The 17,353-nt window shown below is 35.8% G+C and overlaps 1 protein-coding gene across 5 annotated transcripts in view; it reads left to right on the top strand.

Moving 5' to 3' along the window:
• LOC110454514 (solute carrier organic anion transporter family member 5A1-like) overlaps window positions 1-17,353 on the top strand; it is a 55,982-nt gene that overhangs the window by 13,687 nt on the left and 24,942 nt on the right. The window contains exon 1 of one of the 5 annotated variants that reach the window (XM_021504052.1): window positions 4,124-4,203. The exons of 3 other annotated variants lie outside the window; for them this stretch is intronic. The gene's annotated coding sequence lies outside the window, so the exon portion shown is untranslated. Of the gene's footprint in view, window positions 1-4,123; window positions 4,204-6,850; window positions 6,936-17,353 lie in introns of those variants that run through there. One more of the 5 variants, XM_021504050.1, reaches the window with a different exon arrangement.

Here is a 17,353-nt window from a genome sequence, read left to right as displayed (position 1 = left end):
ATTACCTTTGGCTCGGGGTCTATACAAGCCAGATGGGGTCTATGAGCCTGTAGACCCCGTGGGTATGACATAGTGGTCCTGTTTTGATGTAAAAATGTAATAGAATTCTGGGAGACCAGTCCAAAATTTCCCACCATCCCTTTGGACCTGGAGATTGGCCAGAGCTTCCACTAATAGAAGTCATTTATCTTTGCGGCTTTGGCCAGACTCGAGGAAAAGGAAACGGATGAAAAATTTCTGATCTTCAGGCAAAACTTGTGTTCTGCAGTAATATAACTGTATGTACTGGTACTGTAGACAGTGTAGTGTAGGTATGTGGTTTCTTGTTGTGATGTGTGGGGACCAGGAGAGAAGGCTGTTAACACATGTGCAGCAATAAAATCAAGCTGGACATTATATAATAACGTGTTTGGGCCACATGTTGAAACATATTGTTTGTCTCTCATGATCAGTGCTTGAATGACCATAAAAAGGCATTTATTATATATATATATAACCCCAATGTTTTTGTTGGCAATGTTCAAATGTGTCTTTTCATTGGCAGAATAATTAAGTGGCATTTAATTCAAAGATGACATTATTTTCCAAAAATACCCAACTTAGCGATGCTATTAAAATTAAACTTGTTGAAGTCCCTTAACTTAATCCCCAGGAGCTAGAAGATATGTTTTGCTTGTCAGGGCTATAGTGAAAAAGTTCAATATATTACTTTCAAAAACTATATTAGATAGTCGAATTTAACTAATAATCAATTAATATGAAATTGTACTCCCCAGAACTTTGTGGTCCATACTGAATTTATATTTTCAATATTAATATGATCTCAAAATTTCTTTAATTTTGTTATTTCTACTTTATTTGCATGCCTATAAGTTTGTTTTGAAATTAATAGAAATAAAAAATAAAATAACATTAGATTTAATATTTTATTATCAACATTAGTTGACTGATCATAATCAAGCTTTAACCCTTTCACCACTGTAGACCATAATGGACTCATCCAGATCAATGCATGGTAGATCTATATAGAGTCTACTAAAGTTGCGTAGGGGTGAAAGGGTTAAAATATTACTTGCCATAATTAGGTGTTATTCATAATTAACTTGTGTTCGAGATTGTAGCTCATTTAATCAAAAACTGAACAATACATCGATCTGCTGGGAAAAATTGAATTATAAGGCAATAGCATCAAGAACCTGATCTGAGATATATGGTTAGGAATTATACACCAGTAGATAGTGGTGTGGCTCTGAGCTTGGGAGCTTGATAGACTTGCCTGTGGCTTGATTGATTGCTGGGGTACAATGATTATAAGTGTTGTTCTGGAGTACAGCCCAGGCATGCACAGTGTGTGTTCATTACTTTGTTATTTAGAGCAGGTGCTCACTTCCTGGTTAGGTATCAATGATCATTTTAGGTACAGGTATATACTTTACTCTCACCTGCACTTTTATCACCTGTAAATCACCTGTATACCCAGGTATGTATCGCTCACCTGGAGCAGTGGCACTTCCTTTTGTGGTAGATCTGGACATATGATAATATAAATATATATTACAGGGGTTATGATGTGCTAATTAACTGGCCCAAACAGGAACAGCCCTTACCATATTATTTAAAAATGGCATGTCCTTAAATGACCATAGCTGTTAAAACAATAAACAAACCAAAAATCACATTTTGTCCTCAACCAATCAAAAAAAAAAGTGTTGACTGTTTATGTTTTTTCTATTACTTCAATATCAGTATTCAGGATGGTGTGTTTTATCAAAATTTGAATGTTCATGAAAAAAGGGAAATTCATTGGCTTTTATTTGAAGTCTTCCTTGTAAAATGATCTGGTCCACATGAAAAAATATTGGCCTGGACCGAATAGTGCTGAAGGTAGATGAATCAACCTCTGTATTAATTGTTGCTATTACAAATTATATGACCCTGGAGGTATGCTATATATATATAGAGGATCTGTCATCAGTTTACCTTCATATTAGATTTACGATACAAGTTTTGGATTTTTTGCATGTTTGCGAGCCTCTGGCGAGTATCATGAATCTAATATGAAGGGAATCGAATGACAGATTCTTTTTATCATATAATTTAAAGTAAACTTTATAATTGTGATCTGAAACAAATATTTTGCACTTGGCTGCCTCTGAACCGATGAAAACTGTGTCCGGTTCACAATGACGTGACGTCACATTGATTGTGACGTCATATCTGGAGTAATATTACAAACGTTGCATAAACATAATTTATGTGATGGCTTTATGACACTGCATAACACAGTATTCATATGATAAAAAACAATTAATACAGGTAAATTTTCTTTCATGTTTTAAAAGATAGGAGATTAAAATAATTAAATGTTGATATAAAATTATGTACTTTTTGTATTTAAAGTAATATATACAGTGGGGTGTTGAATGTGCATGTATACAAACTTTAATTGATAATATTATAACAGGAATATTTGACGTGTAATAGGACCAGTGGAATGAAATAAACATTTATGAAAACAAAATTTCATAAAAAAAAGCTTTACAATTTAGGATATTACAGAACATGATCACTTAAAAAAACAAATTAAATCAGCCTGTTTCATATCACAGTTTGTATCAAATCAAGGAAAACTATGGTGACAGGTTTGCAAAATAAGTTGGGAATAAGTTGCGACAAATATCACAATACCTATCGTATCGTGATTCATGTACTGTGATTGTGCTACCTATCTCAGGGGCCGTGGAGGCCAAGTGGTTAAGGCATCTGACATTCTGCTACCACTAGCCCTCCACCATTGGGTCACGGGTTCGAGACCTACGTGGGGCAGTCGCCAGGTACTAGCCGTAGGTCGGTGGTTTTTCTCCGGGAACTCATGCAGGCTTTCCTCCACCAATAAAACCTGGCACATCCTTAACTCATTGATTCACCCCTGAAATTTCATAACAAACTATTCCAACCACTGAATTGGATAAGTTCAAATGTGTCTTTAGGGGTGAATGAGTTAAATGACCATAGCTGTTAATAGGACGTACACCACAATCAAACCAAAGTGATACCTATCACAATGTCACAACCCTAAAGCTTGCAATACACAGACCTTATAGTGAACAGTCTAGGATCCTATAATAATGACCTGGTTAAGGTAAACACATGTTCCGAGAAACACATGTGCATGACTGTCTGATAAATGTAATAAGATATCTTATTACAGTATACAGTGATGATACTAATTACATGTATTTGCCAACATCATAAAGTAAATAAATATCTCCAGTTTCATTTTGTATAGATAAGATACTGTATCATGACAGAATGTGACATCATTATTTGTAATGCTATGCCTGACAACATATATATATATATATGTATAGGGCATCATTATTTTTTTAATTTGTCAATACCGGTACTTGACTGCATGAAGCCATTGTTTTGTAAAGTTGACTTTATGCATTATGATCAATGAGACAATCACTTTGTTATAAGTTGACTATACTTGACAAAAGGAGACAATTGTTTTGTGAAGTTTACTAAACTTGGCACTGTGAGACAATTGTTTTGTCAAGTTGACTATACTTTGCAGCACAATACCATTGCTTTGTGAAGTTGACTATACTTGGTACCATGAAACAATCATTTTGTGAAGTTGACTATACTTGACACTTTGAGACAATCATTTTGTGAAATTGACTATGCTTGGTAACGTGAAACAATCCTTTTGTGAAGTTGACTATACTTGGTAACGTGAAACAATCCTTTTGTGAAGTTGACTATACTTGGCACCAAGAGACACTTGTTTTGTGAATTTGACTATTCTTGGCAAAATGAGATAATCATTTTGTAAAGTTGACTATACTTGGCTCCCCGTGACAATCGTTTTGTGAAGTTGACTTTACGTGGATCATAGAGACAATAATTTTGTAAAGTTGACTATACTTGGCTCCCCGTGACAATCGTTTTGTGAAGTGTGTGTTGATGATCTGGCAGTGTTACTCTATAATATACATGTAGGGAAGTCTGCCAGTACTAGTGACAGTACAACAAACAGAGGTGCACAGGTCACATGTTTAGTGCTGATAGAAAACAGGTTTCTGACAAACAAACATGTATACCACACATTTACATAGGAAGACGCACAGCAAACTGCAGCAGGTGATCATGATCAACCACTGTAACAGGTCACAGGATTACATCTTACTGTAGATTGTAAGTAATTCTTAATTACTTCCTGTAGAATGTTATCAACTCGAACTTCTTGTAGAATGTAAGCAGTTATTACTTCTTGCTGAAAGCCAGTAATTTTTATTTCTTGAAGAATATTAGTATGATCATTATTCCTTGAAGAATGTAAATAACTATAATTTCTTGAAGAATGTATTTAATCAGAACTCCCTTTTTTATGTTAGCAATATTAACTCCCTATATGATTTGAAAGTACTATAGTAAATTTATGCTAACTTCCTGCAGAATATAAGTAATTACTTCCAGTTGAGGGTATTTAGTAATACTAACTCCCTGTACACTATAATTAATACTATCTCCCTGTACAATATAATGAATACTAACTCCCTGTACACTATAATTATAATACTATCTCCCTGTACACTATAATTAATACTATCTCCCTGTACACTATACTTATAATACTATCTCCCTTACTATCTCCCTGTACACTATAATTAATACTATCTCCCTGTACAATGTAATGAATACTAACTCCCTGTACAATATAACTATAACAACACTTATGAAGGGTATTGTTATACAATTTGAAAAGTAAAAGTTCTGGAGATGTGGTATGGTCCAAATATAATTTTATTAGAATAACTTTCTCTAGGTTGGTGGGTGATTACAGTCTGATGCCTAGCTCCTAGCTGAAGTTACAAATCATAATCATGTCCTAAGTACATTTACACAATAGCAATTAAGTACTTAGTTTGAGTGACATCTGTCATTCATAGCAATTGGCCTTTCAGACCCCGGCCATACCGACCAGGTAGGCCAATTTAGCTGTCCTTTGTCTGAGACTGAATGCAGTATCCGATCTGGTATGACCATGCAGTTAATCCTGTTACGTAACTTAATTAAGTTGAAAGATATATGGTATACGATGGACAAAGTAAATGCATGAGTTAATCTGACAACAATGACACATGTCGACTTTAAAGGAAAAGCTTCATAAATAGAACTTATTTAAATTGACACAAGTTCAGGAGAAACAATTAACACAAATAGTTCCAGGATATTAATTATATTTATGTCACACAATGGTATAGATTAAATGAAAGTTTGTAATATGCCAAATAACGAATATAATGATATATTAAATTAAAGTTCAAATTTAGCACTTTTATCATAAAATTCTTTATGATATTATTAATACTATCTCCCTGTACACTATAATTAATACTATCTCCCTGTACAATATAATTAATACTATCTCCCTGTACAATATATTTAATGCCAACTCCATGTACAATATAGTTAATACTATCTCCCTGTACAATATAATTAATGCTATCTCCCTGGAGAATGTATTGATACTTATTACTCGTAGTATTACTTTAACTCCCTCCCTGTTACAACTGAAAACAGAATGTGCCTGTCCTAGATAGGTTTAAAAATGATTCCCCATAAGTTCTAGGATATAGGGTGAGAATTAGCTAATGAAGACTCAATGTTACGGTAACATAAGCTTGAAAAGGATCGGTCATGATCAGCTACAGGCAAATATATACAACGCACAATATATCAGTCTTCCACCATATCCATCATGTTATCATTAGGTCCCTTGTGGGTATACTGTTGTTAGCTGCAGAGCAAGTCTAAGATATGCAGATAGCCATTTATCATGCAGCCAATGTATATACATTGTAAGTATTCATCCGTACAGGTCAATGTATATAAGTATTCATCCGTACAGGTCAATGTATATATGTATTCATCCGTACAGGTCAATGTATATATGTATTTATCACATAATGTCTGTGTTGTTTAGCAAGCACACCTGTATGACATATTTTGTGTTTGTACTCATCTCCAAGATATATATATGCGATAAGTTGTCAGAAAATCCAAGTACATTTGTATATATATATATAATCTGTAACTTGCATTTGTCTTATCGTCTTTTTAAGATGTAATAACATTCTGGCAGAATCTCGGCTCATCTTCTACTGAGTGTTTCGATCATGATATTTGTTCTGTAATTTGCGCGGATTGAATTAAGTGTATGACCTTAACCCACCTTTATATATCCCTTTCACTGCTGTAGACCATAATGAACTCATCCATGTCTATGCATGGTAGAGTCTACTAAAGTTACTTAGGGATGAAACGGTTGAGAACACAGTGGTCAGATGTTTTTTTGGAAAACACTTGACAACTTGTTAAGTCAACCAAGAGACTTATAAAATTCTGGCATTTAGATCATGACATTTGTTCTGCGGATTGAAATACTCACAATCTTGTTGACCTGAATGACCTTAACCCACTTTTGAGATTACAGAGCTCGGATCTGTTTTCAAAACTGGGACAACTAGTTAACTCATTCACCCAATAAGACACATTTGAACTCTTCCAGTTCAAAGGTTGGAATAGTTCATTATGAAATTTCAGGGGTGAATGAGTTAAGTCAGCAAACTGAGACCTAGAGTCTTAACTCATTTACCCCTGAAATTTTATAATTAACTATTCCAACCTTTGATCGGACGAGTTCAAATGTGTCTTCAGGGGTGGATAAGTTAATATCTGCGCTATATAGTATAGGCCTGTGGGTGTGTTGTTATGATTCTGGTATATATACTAGCTATAGGTGTTGTGTATAGGTGTTTAGTGTGGAGAAGTGGGTTATCTTATCAACTGATGATCATGAGGATGTCTATAGAAAACACACGTATCCTGTCAGATGTTGGGAACTAGACTTCCGGAGACGGGAGGTAGGGAGAAATGATAATTATAGCTGTCAAAGTAAACACCATTAGGCCACCCTCCATCAATTTGTAGTTACTTTTGACCTATGAGGGAGTAAATTTTGTTTTAGATTTTAATGTATACTATTATTGTCTCACTGAGCTTAATATTCAGGCTTGTATATATATATCTAAAATGTTATTCAGTCCTCAATAAGAGGTCAAAGGTCAAGGCTTCTGACCAGAAACTTCTGAAAAGCTTGTACATGTATATTGGAATAAATCTTCATATACTGTATAACATGAAATGTTCGTTGTGTATAAACATAAGAGCTTTTCATGGTTGCTATTGAACCATGAAAATAAATACAACGAATTTGAATGATATACATGTCTACTGTTTGTTAATAAAGGATTATAACCACGAAAGTTTGTACCACAGAAAGATCTAAATGGCTTCAAACCACGAAGGAAAGTATTCACGAACATTCCGTGTTATACAGAACATATGTAGATAGATATACACTGCACTGATATTGATGGTATAATATGTCGCATACATGGCTCATGTCAAGATCTCTAAGTTCAAGGTCACCAAGGGGGTCAAAGTTCACATCATTTCAGTTCTTTTCTGGTCCATAACTTCCAAAAGGTTGAATTTGTTCTCAAAGAAACTTCTCTGACCGTGTGTTGAATATATTATAGCTGTATGGTGAGTTGGGTACCACTCATATAAAATGTATAAATATTTCTAGGTCAAGGTAACAGGTTTTCTTTATCTTAAAGTCAGGTTCACAGCATTTCTGTATCTCAAGGTCAAGGCCACAGTATTTCTATTATTTCTGTATCTCAAGGTCATGCTCAAGGCCACAGTATTTCTGTATCTCAAGGTCAAAGTTGCATCCTTTCTGTATCTCAAGGTCAACATCACATCATTTCTGCTTCTCAAGGTCAACATCACATCATTTCTGTTTCTCAAGCAAAAGGACTTTCACAACATTTCTGTATATGAAGGTCAAGGCCACAGTATTTCTGTGCCTCAATCTCTGGTTTGTCTATATAACTACAGGGAGTTAGGTGGTACTGTATATGTACATGTGTTATGATGAGAATGGGTAGAGATACCCAGCACTATCAACTCATTCACCCCTGAAGACACATTTGAACACTTCCAATTCAAAGGTTGGAATAGTCCATTATGACATTTCAGGGGTGCATGAGTTAATAATAAGCACAGTGAAAGATTATAATAATAATCCTATATGTGTAAATAGACAGTCCTGGGGTCACTGATAATGAAAACAGGAAGAGATTGCAATAAATAAATAAAACACAGGAGGATTAGTTTAATCTCCTAATGCCCAGGTCACTGACAAAAACAATTGGTAGAAACACCATGAACCACAATACACAGAATTATCAAGTGTAGGATGCATTCTGGGGGTCACCAACTTTCTTTTAGATTCTCTATTTAATTATACCCCCGCCATAAAATGGGGGGAGGGGGGCATATAGTGTTGCCCATGCCCATCCCGTCCCATCCCGTCCCGTCCCGTCCCGTCCCGTCCCGTCCCGTCCAATCCATGAGCAGGGGCATTTATCTTACAGACATTTTCTAGTTGATAAATAATTCTCATTCACCAACAATCTCTGGCAGTGTTTATCTTCGGGGATATCCTTTTATGTGTTTGATGAGGAAGATTTTAATCAAAGTACACATATAATTTGGTGCAAACATGCAGCATTCCTGTCCGTGTCAGCAGGAGATATATTTTGTGTATGGGGTTTATTAACATTGTACACTCGCGGCCTTTGTACACTGGGATACTGGTGTACAGTACTGTGTGAGGTACGTGTATACAGGTAGTAAAGACATACACTACAGAATATCACATACAGTATTTCTCATACACCGGTTATACCTGTGCAGATACAATTGTATATATATATATATTGTGTACAGTGTATACCGTGAAATTTTCACCCAATCCATCTTACACCCTTCGCCCATGAAATCAATTTTTTGTTAAGTGTTCATTTCGCCCCTAACATTTAACTACTATGCATATTAATATATATAATGTTGTTTACTAATTATATCCCTTGTTACGATGAATACCCTCTTACGGAGGGCAACAAATGTTATAATTAAACTGCAGCTAAAATTTCCCGATATTCACAGTATATTTAGTGAAATTAAGTTGATTTTGTCACTTTTCACTTTTCACCTATCAGTAATAAAAAACAAAATTTGAAAATATAAGCCATAAATAGGAAATATATTTGTTCTTTTTTCAGTGAGTTTTCTCTAGTTGTTTGTGAGGGAACTCAGGGAAACCTTTTCAATATATGCCTTGGATATTTTGTTAATTAACAATTCAAGCTTTACCTGGCTTTTATCGGCAATGAGTATCGATCATAATCAAACGTGTGGCTGTTTCTACTGCATCATATGTGTAAATGATGAAATAACAACCGATAGGATCGGAGCGAAGCACTGTGTTGTCCATCCACATCACTAAATCTGAGATACAGTGATTTAATGATTTTATCATCAAATAATGATGAGTCACAACGAACAAAATTAAGTGTTTGATGTTGTTCGTCCTCTTCCATCCTTCTTTTCGTCATGCCGCCACGAAGTGAAAGCGAGACTAAGGTGTTGCTTTACCGACGACGGCATCAACATTAAGTGTTTGCGTTTAAGTTAGTTTCACTGAAAGTATAAAAGCTAGACCAACCAAACTTGGACCATAAATGCATCTTAGGTAGTACATCTCAACCCGTGCATCAAATGCTGGATGCGGCCTACCTTTCATGGTCCATTGACTTTGTCAGCATCTCCATCAGCATTAAGTTTTTGCGTTTAAGTTGGTCTCTGATATGTGCATTGATGGTCAAAGCGGGGCACGGGCGAGACATATCAATCCGCAGGGCTTAATTGTTTATTTCCACCTCACTGTTTACTCATTCCATTTTTGTTATCAATGTTTTCCCTTATGCACAAACACATGAACATTTTTAACGTGTCGCAACCTTTCCAGACCGACTGGTCCCTTTGTCAAGCTATGACTGTGTTAGCGATTTACATATTTCTAAATTGATATCTTTGATAAATCATCTCTAAAAAGAAAACAATACCTTGCCGGACTTTGATAAGAAGTATTAAAGATGAAACAAACAAAATATTATCAACAACAGTGTTCTGACTAGAAAAAAAACTGCTGGGCTAGATCGGGATTCAAGCCCTACACATACTCTTGCTCTATTGAGCTACCTGGCCATTGGAAGTGTTCTAGCCGAATTGATACTGTGCACAGAATTATCCAAATGGAAGTTAACTCATTCACCCCTGAAGACACATTTAAACTCTTCCAATTCTAACGATGGAATAGTTCATTTTGAAATTTCAGGGGCGAATGAGTTAAAGGGTGGTTACTGCATTAAGAAAAACCGCAGTGCAGTGGGATAGGGATCCCTAAGCTACAAGCTGGTTGGCCGCGATCAACTTAGTCCAGCTCTGCTACATATATACCGATATCCTACAATTAATACACCCAATCGGCAGCCGATTTTGATTACTGCATGCTAATATAAGCGTTTTTGTTTTGTTTTTTGTATTGAGCTGGTACGTAATGATGTATGATTTATATAATCGAGGCCCTAGTTTCTCTTTAACGCCTGGTGTACGTCAGACAGTTACCTCAAAGTAACGTGATGTAGCTTTATAAATTCATGACTTGACAGCTGATTAGATGGTGTCCAGGTACGTTAGTGCAAGCAACCCAACTTTCTGTTATTGCAGACTTTGTCGCAGTGATCAAAGTCATGTCCATTTCGATTCATGACCGGAGAATTTTAATATACTTAACGCACTGCATTTCTACCTGTCGGGTTTTCTTTTTCTGGAGGTTCCAATGCAAGGGTAAGCCTGACACGCAGCGTTCCAACATGAAACTTCAGTGAAAGGTTAAATCTATAATTGATCATGATGAAAGGGAAAGATAAAAAAAATATCAGACTTTGTCAGCTCCATACTAAAATAGATAAGAGTAATCACCTTGAAACTTATGGAACAAGGTTTTTATTGAAGAATGTATTCTGAAGGAAACTGTACGTTTTGTATATATATATGAAATTACATTAAAGGAAGAGAAATGTCAATATCGTCATCAATGGAAAAATGATCTGGGAAAAATCCATTGAGATAATAGTGGATAATAATATACAGCAATTTGATATAGTGCCCTATATATCTAGCTAACATATAAGCCACTCTAAAGCACTTTACAGTACATAGATAAACAATTAATACACTTAGCATATACATTAATCAATACAATTTTTAGGAATTCACAGGAGTTGCCTTATCAGGCGCTAACTAGCTACTAGTCCTATGCCACCTGGCTAATATCTCCCTTTGTGTGTATGTATGCCTGTGTGTGTGCTGGAGATGTAATGTGTTCTGTTTGTAGTGGGACCATGTTTCCAACGGTATCATTTATAGTGCCACCTCACTTGAATGCTACAGCACAGATACTGCAACATCCACCCAAGACCAATTTATACTGCACCTGGGTTGTTAGAGTAGTGGGCAGGAGAAAAACACTTTCTCTGAATATCCATGCATACGACAACATCGGGGATTGAACCCCGGCCTCCTGCGTGGAAGGCCGGAGTGTTAAACACTCAACCAATCTGCCCATGGGAGCTAGGGATCATTTTATGGATTTGAAAAACTGGACCAATTTTCAGTAATATAATTCTCATGTAAATAGCAGGTACAAAAAATGTCATACCTGGTATTACCCTATGGCCTGTACATAAATAGGTAAAATGTAGCATGTATGATCAGTTCTGGGCTAATAATTGATTATATTTTAAATAAAGCAGCTGTGACATAAACACCTGGTATATTACTGACATAAATCTATTTTCTGAAGGTGTTTTATATTTATATGTCTTATATAAACAGGTAGAGAAATATACCTAAAGATGTACACACAATAGTAATACAAAAATACAAGTACACACTTCTGGGATGTGTCCAATATATATAATTAGGTACGAATTTTACATAAAAATAATGTACACATCTATAAATCATGGATAATATACCAATATGTTAACATTTTAACATGTGGATATTTGTAATTGATGTGACTTTGTATTTACTTACTATTATCAACAACAAATAATATATATCGGTTGAATCATTGATTATCTGAAAATAATGTAGGCATGAGATTACTGATAACGATGTACCAGTAGTGGGAACAGGTAATATTTTGTACGTTTCTGTTAAATTATGAAACACATGCTATCTTTCTGTGGTAAGATCATCGCAATTTCCATTAATGTCTGTGATATTTAAGTATCAAAACAGTTAATAAATTTCCTGAACATATTTTTGTTGTGTTCTATATGAAAACGTATTCTCTCAGTTAAATTGTACAGGACTCGATGAAATATTGGGGGAAGGGAATATGTGTAAGTGTTGTATTCCTACACGATATTATTTTTAATCTCAAGGTCTGTAGACACATGACTCCGACACCATATTGTTTTAAACCTCCAGCTCTGTAACCATGTGACCTTTACCCCGCCATGTGTCTGGTGTACTTAAGCTTGTACATCTGAATGTCACTGACCCGATTTCTACAGGTCTTGATTTTACCTAAAATCCTTTGACATCTTGCAGCCTGTGAAGAGAATATAATTCACTAATGAGATCAGGGTCATGAGTCTGCTGTAATTAAATCTGGGGCCATCCAAGGGGCAAATACTCTTCAGTTGGGGCCATCCATTGGGGAATACTCCATTACAAATCTAGTGCAATCCAAGGGTGTATACTCCATTACAAATACAGGGCCATCCAAGGGTGAATACTCCATTACAAATACGGGGCCATCCAAGGGTGAATACTCCATTACAAATCTTGGGCCATCCATGAGGGAATAATTCATTACAAATCTGGGGCCATCCAAGGATGAATACGGATACTCCATTACAAATCTAAGGCCATCCAAGGACAGATACTCTTCAAATCGGGCCATCTATGAGGGAATAATTCATTACAAATCTGGGGCCTTCCAAGGGCAAATACTCTTCAAATGGGGCCATCCATTGGGAAATACTCTATTACAAATCTTGGGCCATCCAAGGACAGATACTCTTCAAATCGGGCCATCCATGAGGGAATACTCCATTACAAATCTAAGGCCATCCAAGGGCAAATACTCTTCAAATGGGGCCATCCATTTAGTGAAGGGAGAATACTCTGATACAAACAATCTGACACACTAGGTGCCATTCAAGGGAGATTATATATATGCACTAGCAATCCGTTACAGGTTTTTCGCCACATCTTTGCCACGAAGGGGAGAATACTCATTCGCAAATTTACACCATATCTGACATCTGACAAGTCCTATGCCATTCAAGGGAGAGTACTCTGCTGCTACATGTAGAACTATGATCTGTCGGACTTGGTGGGGGTAGACTGAGTAGGGATAAATACTCTGCTACAAAATTGTCCCACAAAAATGAGGCCATTCAAGAGAGAATATGTGCACTCTGTCACAGGTTACGCCATGCCACTTCTCGGCCATCAAGGGGAGAATGTTCCATTGCAACCTAACACAATATCATCAGACAGATATATGGGACCATCCAAGGGAGATTACTCCACTGCTAACCATATATTGTCAGACTGAGCCGATGCTATGAATATCCAACTGGTACAATACTTTGCTATGAGCTATGAACTGTCTGATTTGATGAAGGGATAATATTCTATCAAAAGTAGTTTGACAAACCTTGGGCAATTCTATTAAACCCTGGGCAATTCTATTAAACCTTTGGCAATTCTTTCAAACCTTGGGCAATTCTATTAAACCTTGGGCAATTCTATTAAACCTTAGGCAATTCTATTAAACCCTGGGCAATTTTATTAAACCTTGGGCAATTCTATTAAACCTTAGGCAATTATATTAAATTTTGGGCAATTCTATTACACCTTGGGCAATTCTTTTAAACCTTGGACAATTCCAGGGGAGATTACTCCGTATCTGCACAGACAAGTATCTTTTGTGAGTAATATCTAGACCAGCTGTGTTTAATGGCCGACTGTCGGATCACAGGTGGGTGATCTATTTCGAGAAGAAAGTGGTGGATGTGTTTTAAAATCACAAACCAACTGATGATGGGATGGAGTTGGTGGATAAGTTTGAAACAATGGTAATGTACAGGAGATTAAAGCTGATTGTCATATATATAGAGAACAATGCAGTTAATATATATAGCATGGTGTTTTCTGTATCACCATTAGAGGGCTATATATATGTATATATATGTGTGCATACTGACACAGTGTACGTCACAGGATATATATGTTTGTTATTTGGCATAATTCTCTCCCTTCAATCACCAAGTGTCCATATAAATGATTAATCTCACTTCAGAGCGGTGATCATGAGGACAGATCTTGAGAAACCCTACTGTTTTATTGGTCGTAATCCAGCAATTGATGAGTATTGTCACTGTGAAATCAAACTCGGTCGATGATGCAGTGCATTAAATCTGATGATACACTTTGTTACTCTCCCAACTGTTCACAGCTATAGATATCGGGGGATTTTAGGTTAAGAGTCCCTCCGTACATAAATAGACTAAAATAACTAACAGATAAACTGTTACTGTGAATTTTTTTCGCTGCAGTTTAATTTTCCGCCTTTTTTGCCCTTCGTAATGGGCGAATTCATAATTACAGCGAAGGGCGAATTTGAAATTGGATAAAAATGGATTTTACAGTCGAAGGGGAAAATTTGACTGGGCAAAACTTTCCAGATATTAGTTGTTACTTAGACTATTTAAAAGGCTTTCATCAAGAATCTAGAAGAAATATATAGGTAAAACAAATGTACACGATTTCCATGGTAATGAAATCTTATTGCGGTTTCCCGGTTTGATCCAATGACAGTGAGGTGTCGTCTAGTTTATGAATATAGAATGTTGCTAACACTGTATATATGTGCCTAGTTTTATTGTGTTGTTGTTGTCTCTGTAACCACTATATGTATAGAACTGCCGAGTGACTGGTAGTAATCAGTGTCAAGACTGGAATTGTTCCTAGAGAGGCTGGTCCTCCTCCTGACTTAACCCTTTCAACCCTATGTAACTTTAGTAGACTTTACCATGCATTGATCTGGATGCATTCATTATCGTCTACAGTGGTGAAAGGGATAACATTAGTTTACTTGGGCTGTTACAGAAGCATGCTCAACAAGCCTACCCTCTTGTTAACTCATTTGAACACTTCCAATTCAAAGGTTGGAATAGTTCATTATGAAATTTCAGGGGTGAGTGTGTTAAAGGGATTTGAATGTGGATTGAGTCTTTAGATATATACATAGATATGTGCTATTTTCTTAAATACTCTCCGAAATGAAATTATATGGCCGGGTTGAATTATATTGGAAGAGTTCAAATGTGTCTTCAGGGGTATCGCTCCTTATTGCATTATGATAAAAGGCTGAGCATCTTTCTATCCATTTGTGAAATTAAAAGTTAAACTTATATGTCCAGATAGCAATTTGTAATTTTAAAAAGTTTAATGGAAAAAAATAATATTGCAAGCATTGAACTGTTAAAATAATTGTTAAACTTTGTCTATTTTACAACAATTATGAAACAGATGTAAAATATATAAATAATTCTTTTTGGCCTGGAAAGAATCAGGAAGAGCCAAGAGGGTCTTCATGTGGGAGGAAACGAGAAAACCTGGAGAAAACACATGTGGTCAGGCAGATGACCCAATGCTTATACCTTTTTACTTCATTAATAAATATTTAGGAGTTGAACCCTGTTGGTTAATTAAAGGGCAAGTGCGTTATCAACTTATTGAACTGCGCCACCCAACCAATATATGCCAGAGTGAACTTTCACTGCATAAAAGGGTGAAATTTTGGAAGAATTCTAAAAACTGCTTTGCCCCTAGCTTGGTCCTATTAGGCCAACAAAATATGTGTGTGAATTCCTGTTAAGATTTCTGCTTGAAAAAAACTAAGGTCGGTATAGCTATAGATACATATGTAGGCAACTTTTTTTTTTTTCCAAATAAGTTATTCTTATATAATTTAATCTTGCTTGTAACAAGCATTTTCATTGGCTTAAAAATTTATGTTATCAGCCGATAACGTAAAAAAAATGACGTCACCGTTTGTAACATCGCTTTTGATTGGCTGATACAGCAGCACAATAATTTCTAAGAGAAAAGAGTCCATCAATAAAAGTGGATTTCCACATGGATTGCGTATAGTAGATTAAATTATAAGGATAAACTTGAATATATTTTTCATGTTAATATGGAGCTATAGCACAAAAAACCGGAGTGTACTCTAAATACACCGCGAATATGATGAAAGTACACTCCGGGTTTTTTTGTGTTATATCTCCATAACATGAAAAATATATTCAAGTTAATCCTTAAATATAGTGCAGGAGTTCTGGCTTTAGCAGTGCTAATTAATATCACTAAATGCTAATAAAAACTTTTAGGGTAGACACAAAAATCTAGGGTCAGTATAGCTATAGGTGAACAGGAAACATGCTCAAATTTTGTTTGGCCTTACAAACTATGGTGGTATGCTCTCTGTACAAGCTGTACATGGTTATAATTGGGCTTATTTCAGTTTTATTTCCACTCTGTAACGCATGGCCTTGGAAGAAATGATTTTGACAGTGAATTTTGAGGTCTTCAAATAATCTCGACATGTTTATAGGCAGGAATTAAAACAACTTTAACAACAGAATAACGTTGTCAGGTTTATGGAAGGGAATTACAACACTTTTTAACAGACTTTGTACATGTGCAATGAATTTCTCCTCGGAACTAACAATTTTTAGATTGGTTTGTTGGATTGGACAGTGTTAGGCTTTCTGACGAGTTGATGCACAATGTAATTGTCTTGTACTGAACTGTTCATGAGGATAATACTTGGAAAAGACTACCTACACATTCTAAGGAGTTGTATCTCCGTCGCCTCCTGAATGTAAGAATATGTATGAAGCTGTTTGAATCAACATAGACATTAGCATGTCGGAAACCGAATTACAGATCATTGATATCGGCCGTATATATTATCTATAATACAAAGCAAATATATAAGCTCCAACGTCTGTGTTCTGTTATAGTTCCCAAGGCTTGGTAGCCTTCGATGGATGGACTTCTAATAGAATTCTGCAGACCAGCACAAAAAAGTAATCAGAATTCAATGTAGAGATGACTGGACAACAGCCACTTGAAGATAATCTGCAATTTTTATTGCGATGTTGACATGTTTCAACAAACTGGCTATATATAGGTGTACTGTGAGTGGTCATAAATATATATATATTGTTTCAACTAGCAACCACATCTCGGAAAATCCTCTTTGACTATTGCA

This window comes from Mizuhopecten yessoensis, unplaced genomic scaffold, assembly GCF_002113885.1.
Source record: "Mizuhopecten yessoensis strain PY_sf001 unplaced genomic scaffold, ASM211388v2 scaffold7903, whole genome shotgun sequence".
In the NCBI taxonomy this organism is placed as follows: domain Eukaryota; kingdom Metazoa; phylum Mollusca; class Bivalvia; order Pectinida; family Pectinidae; genus Mizuhopecten; species Mizuhopecten yessoensis.
This window is presented reverse-complemented; position numbering and strand designations above follow the sequence as displayed.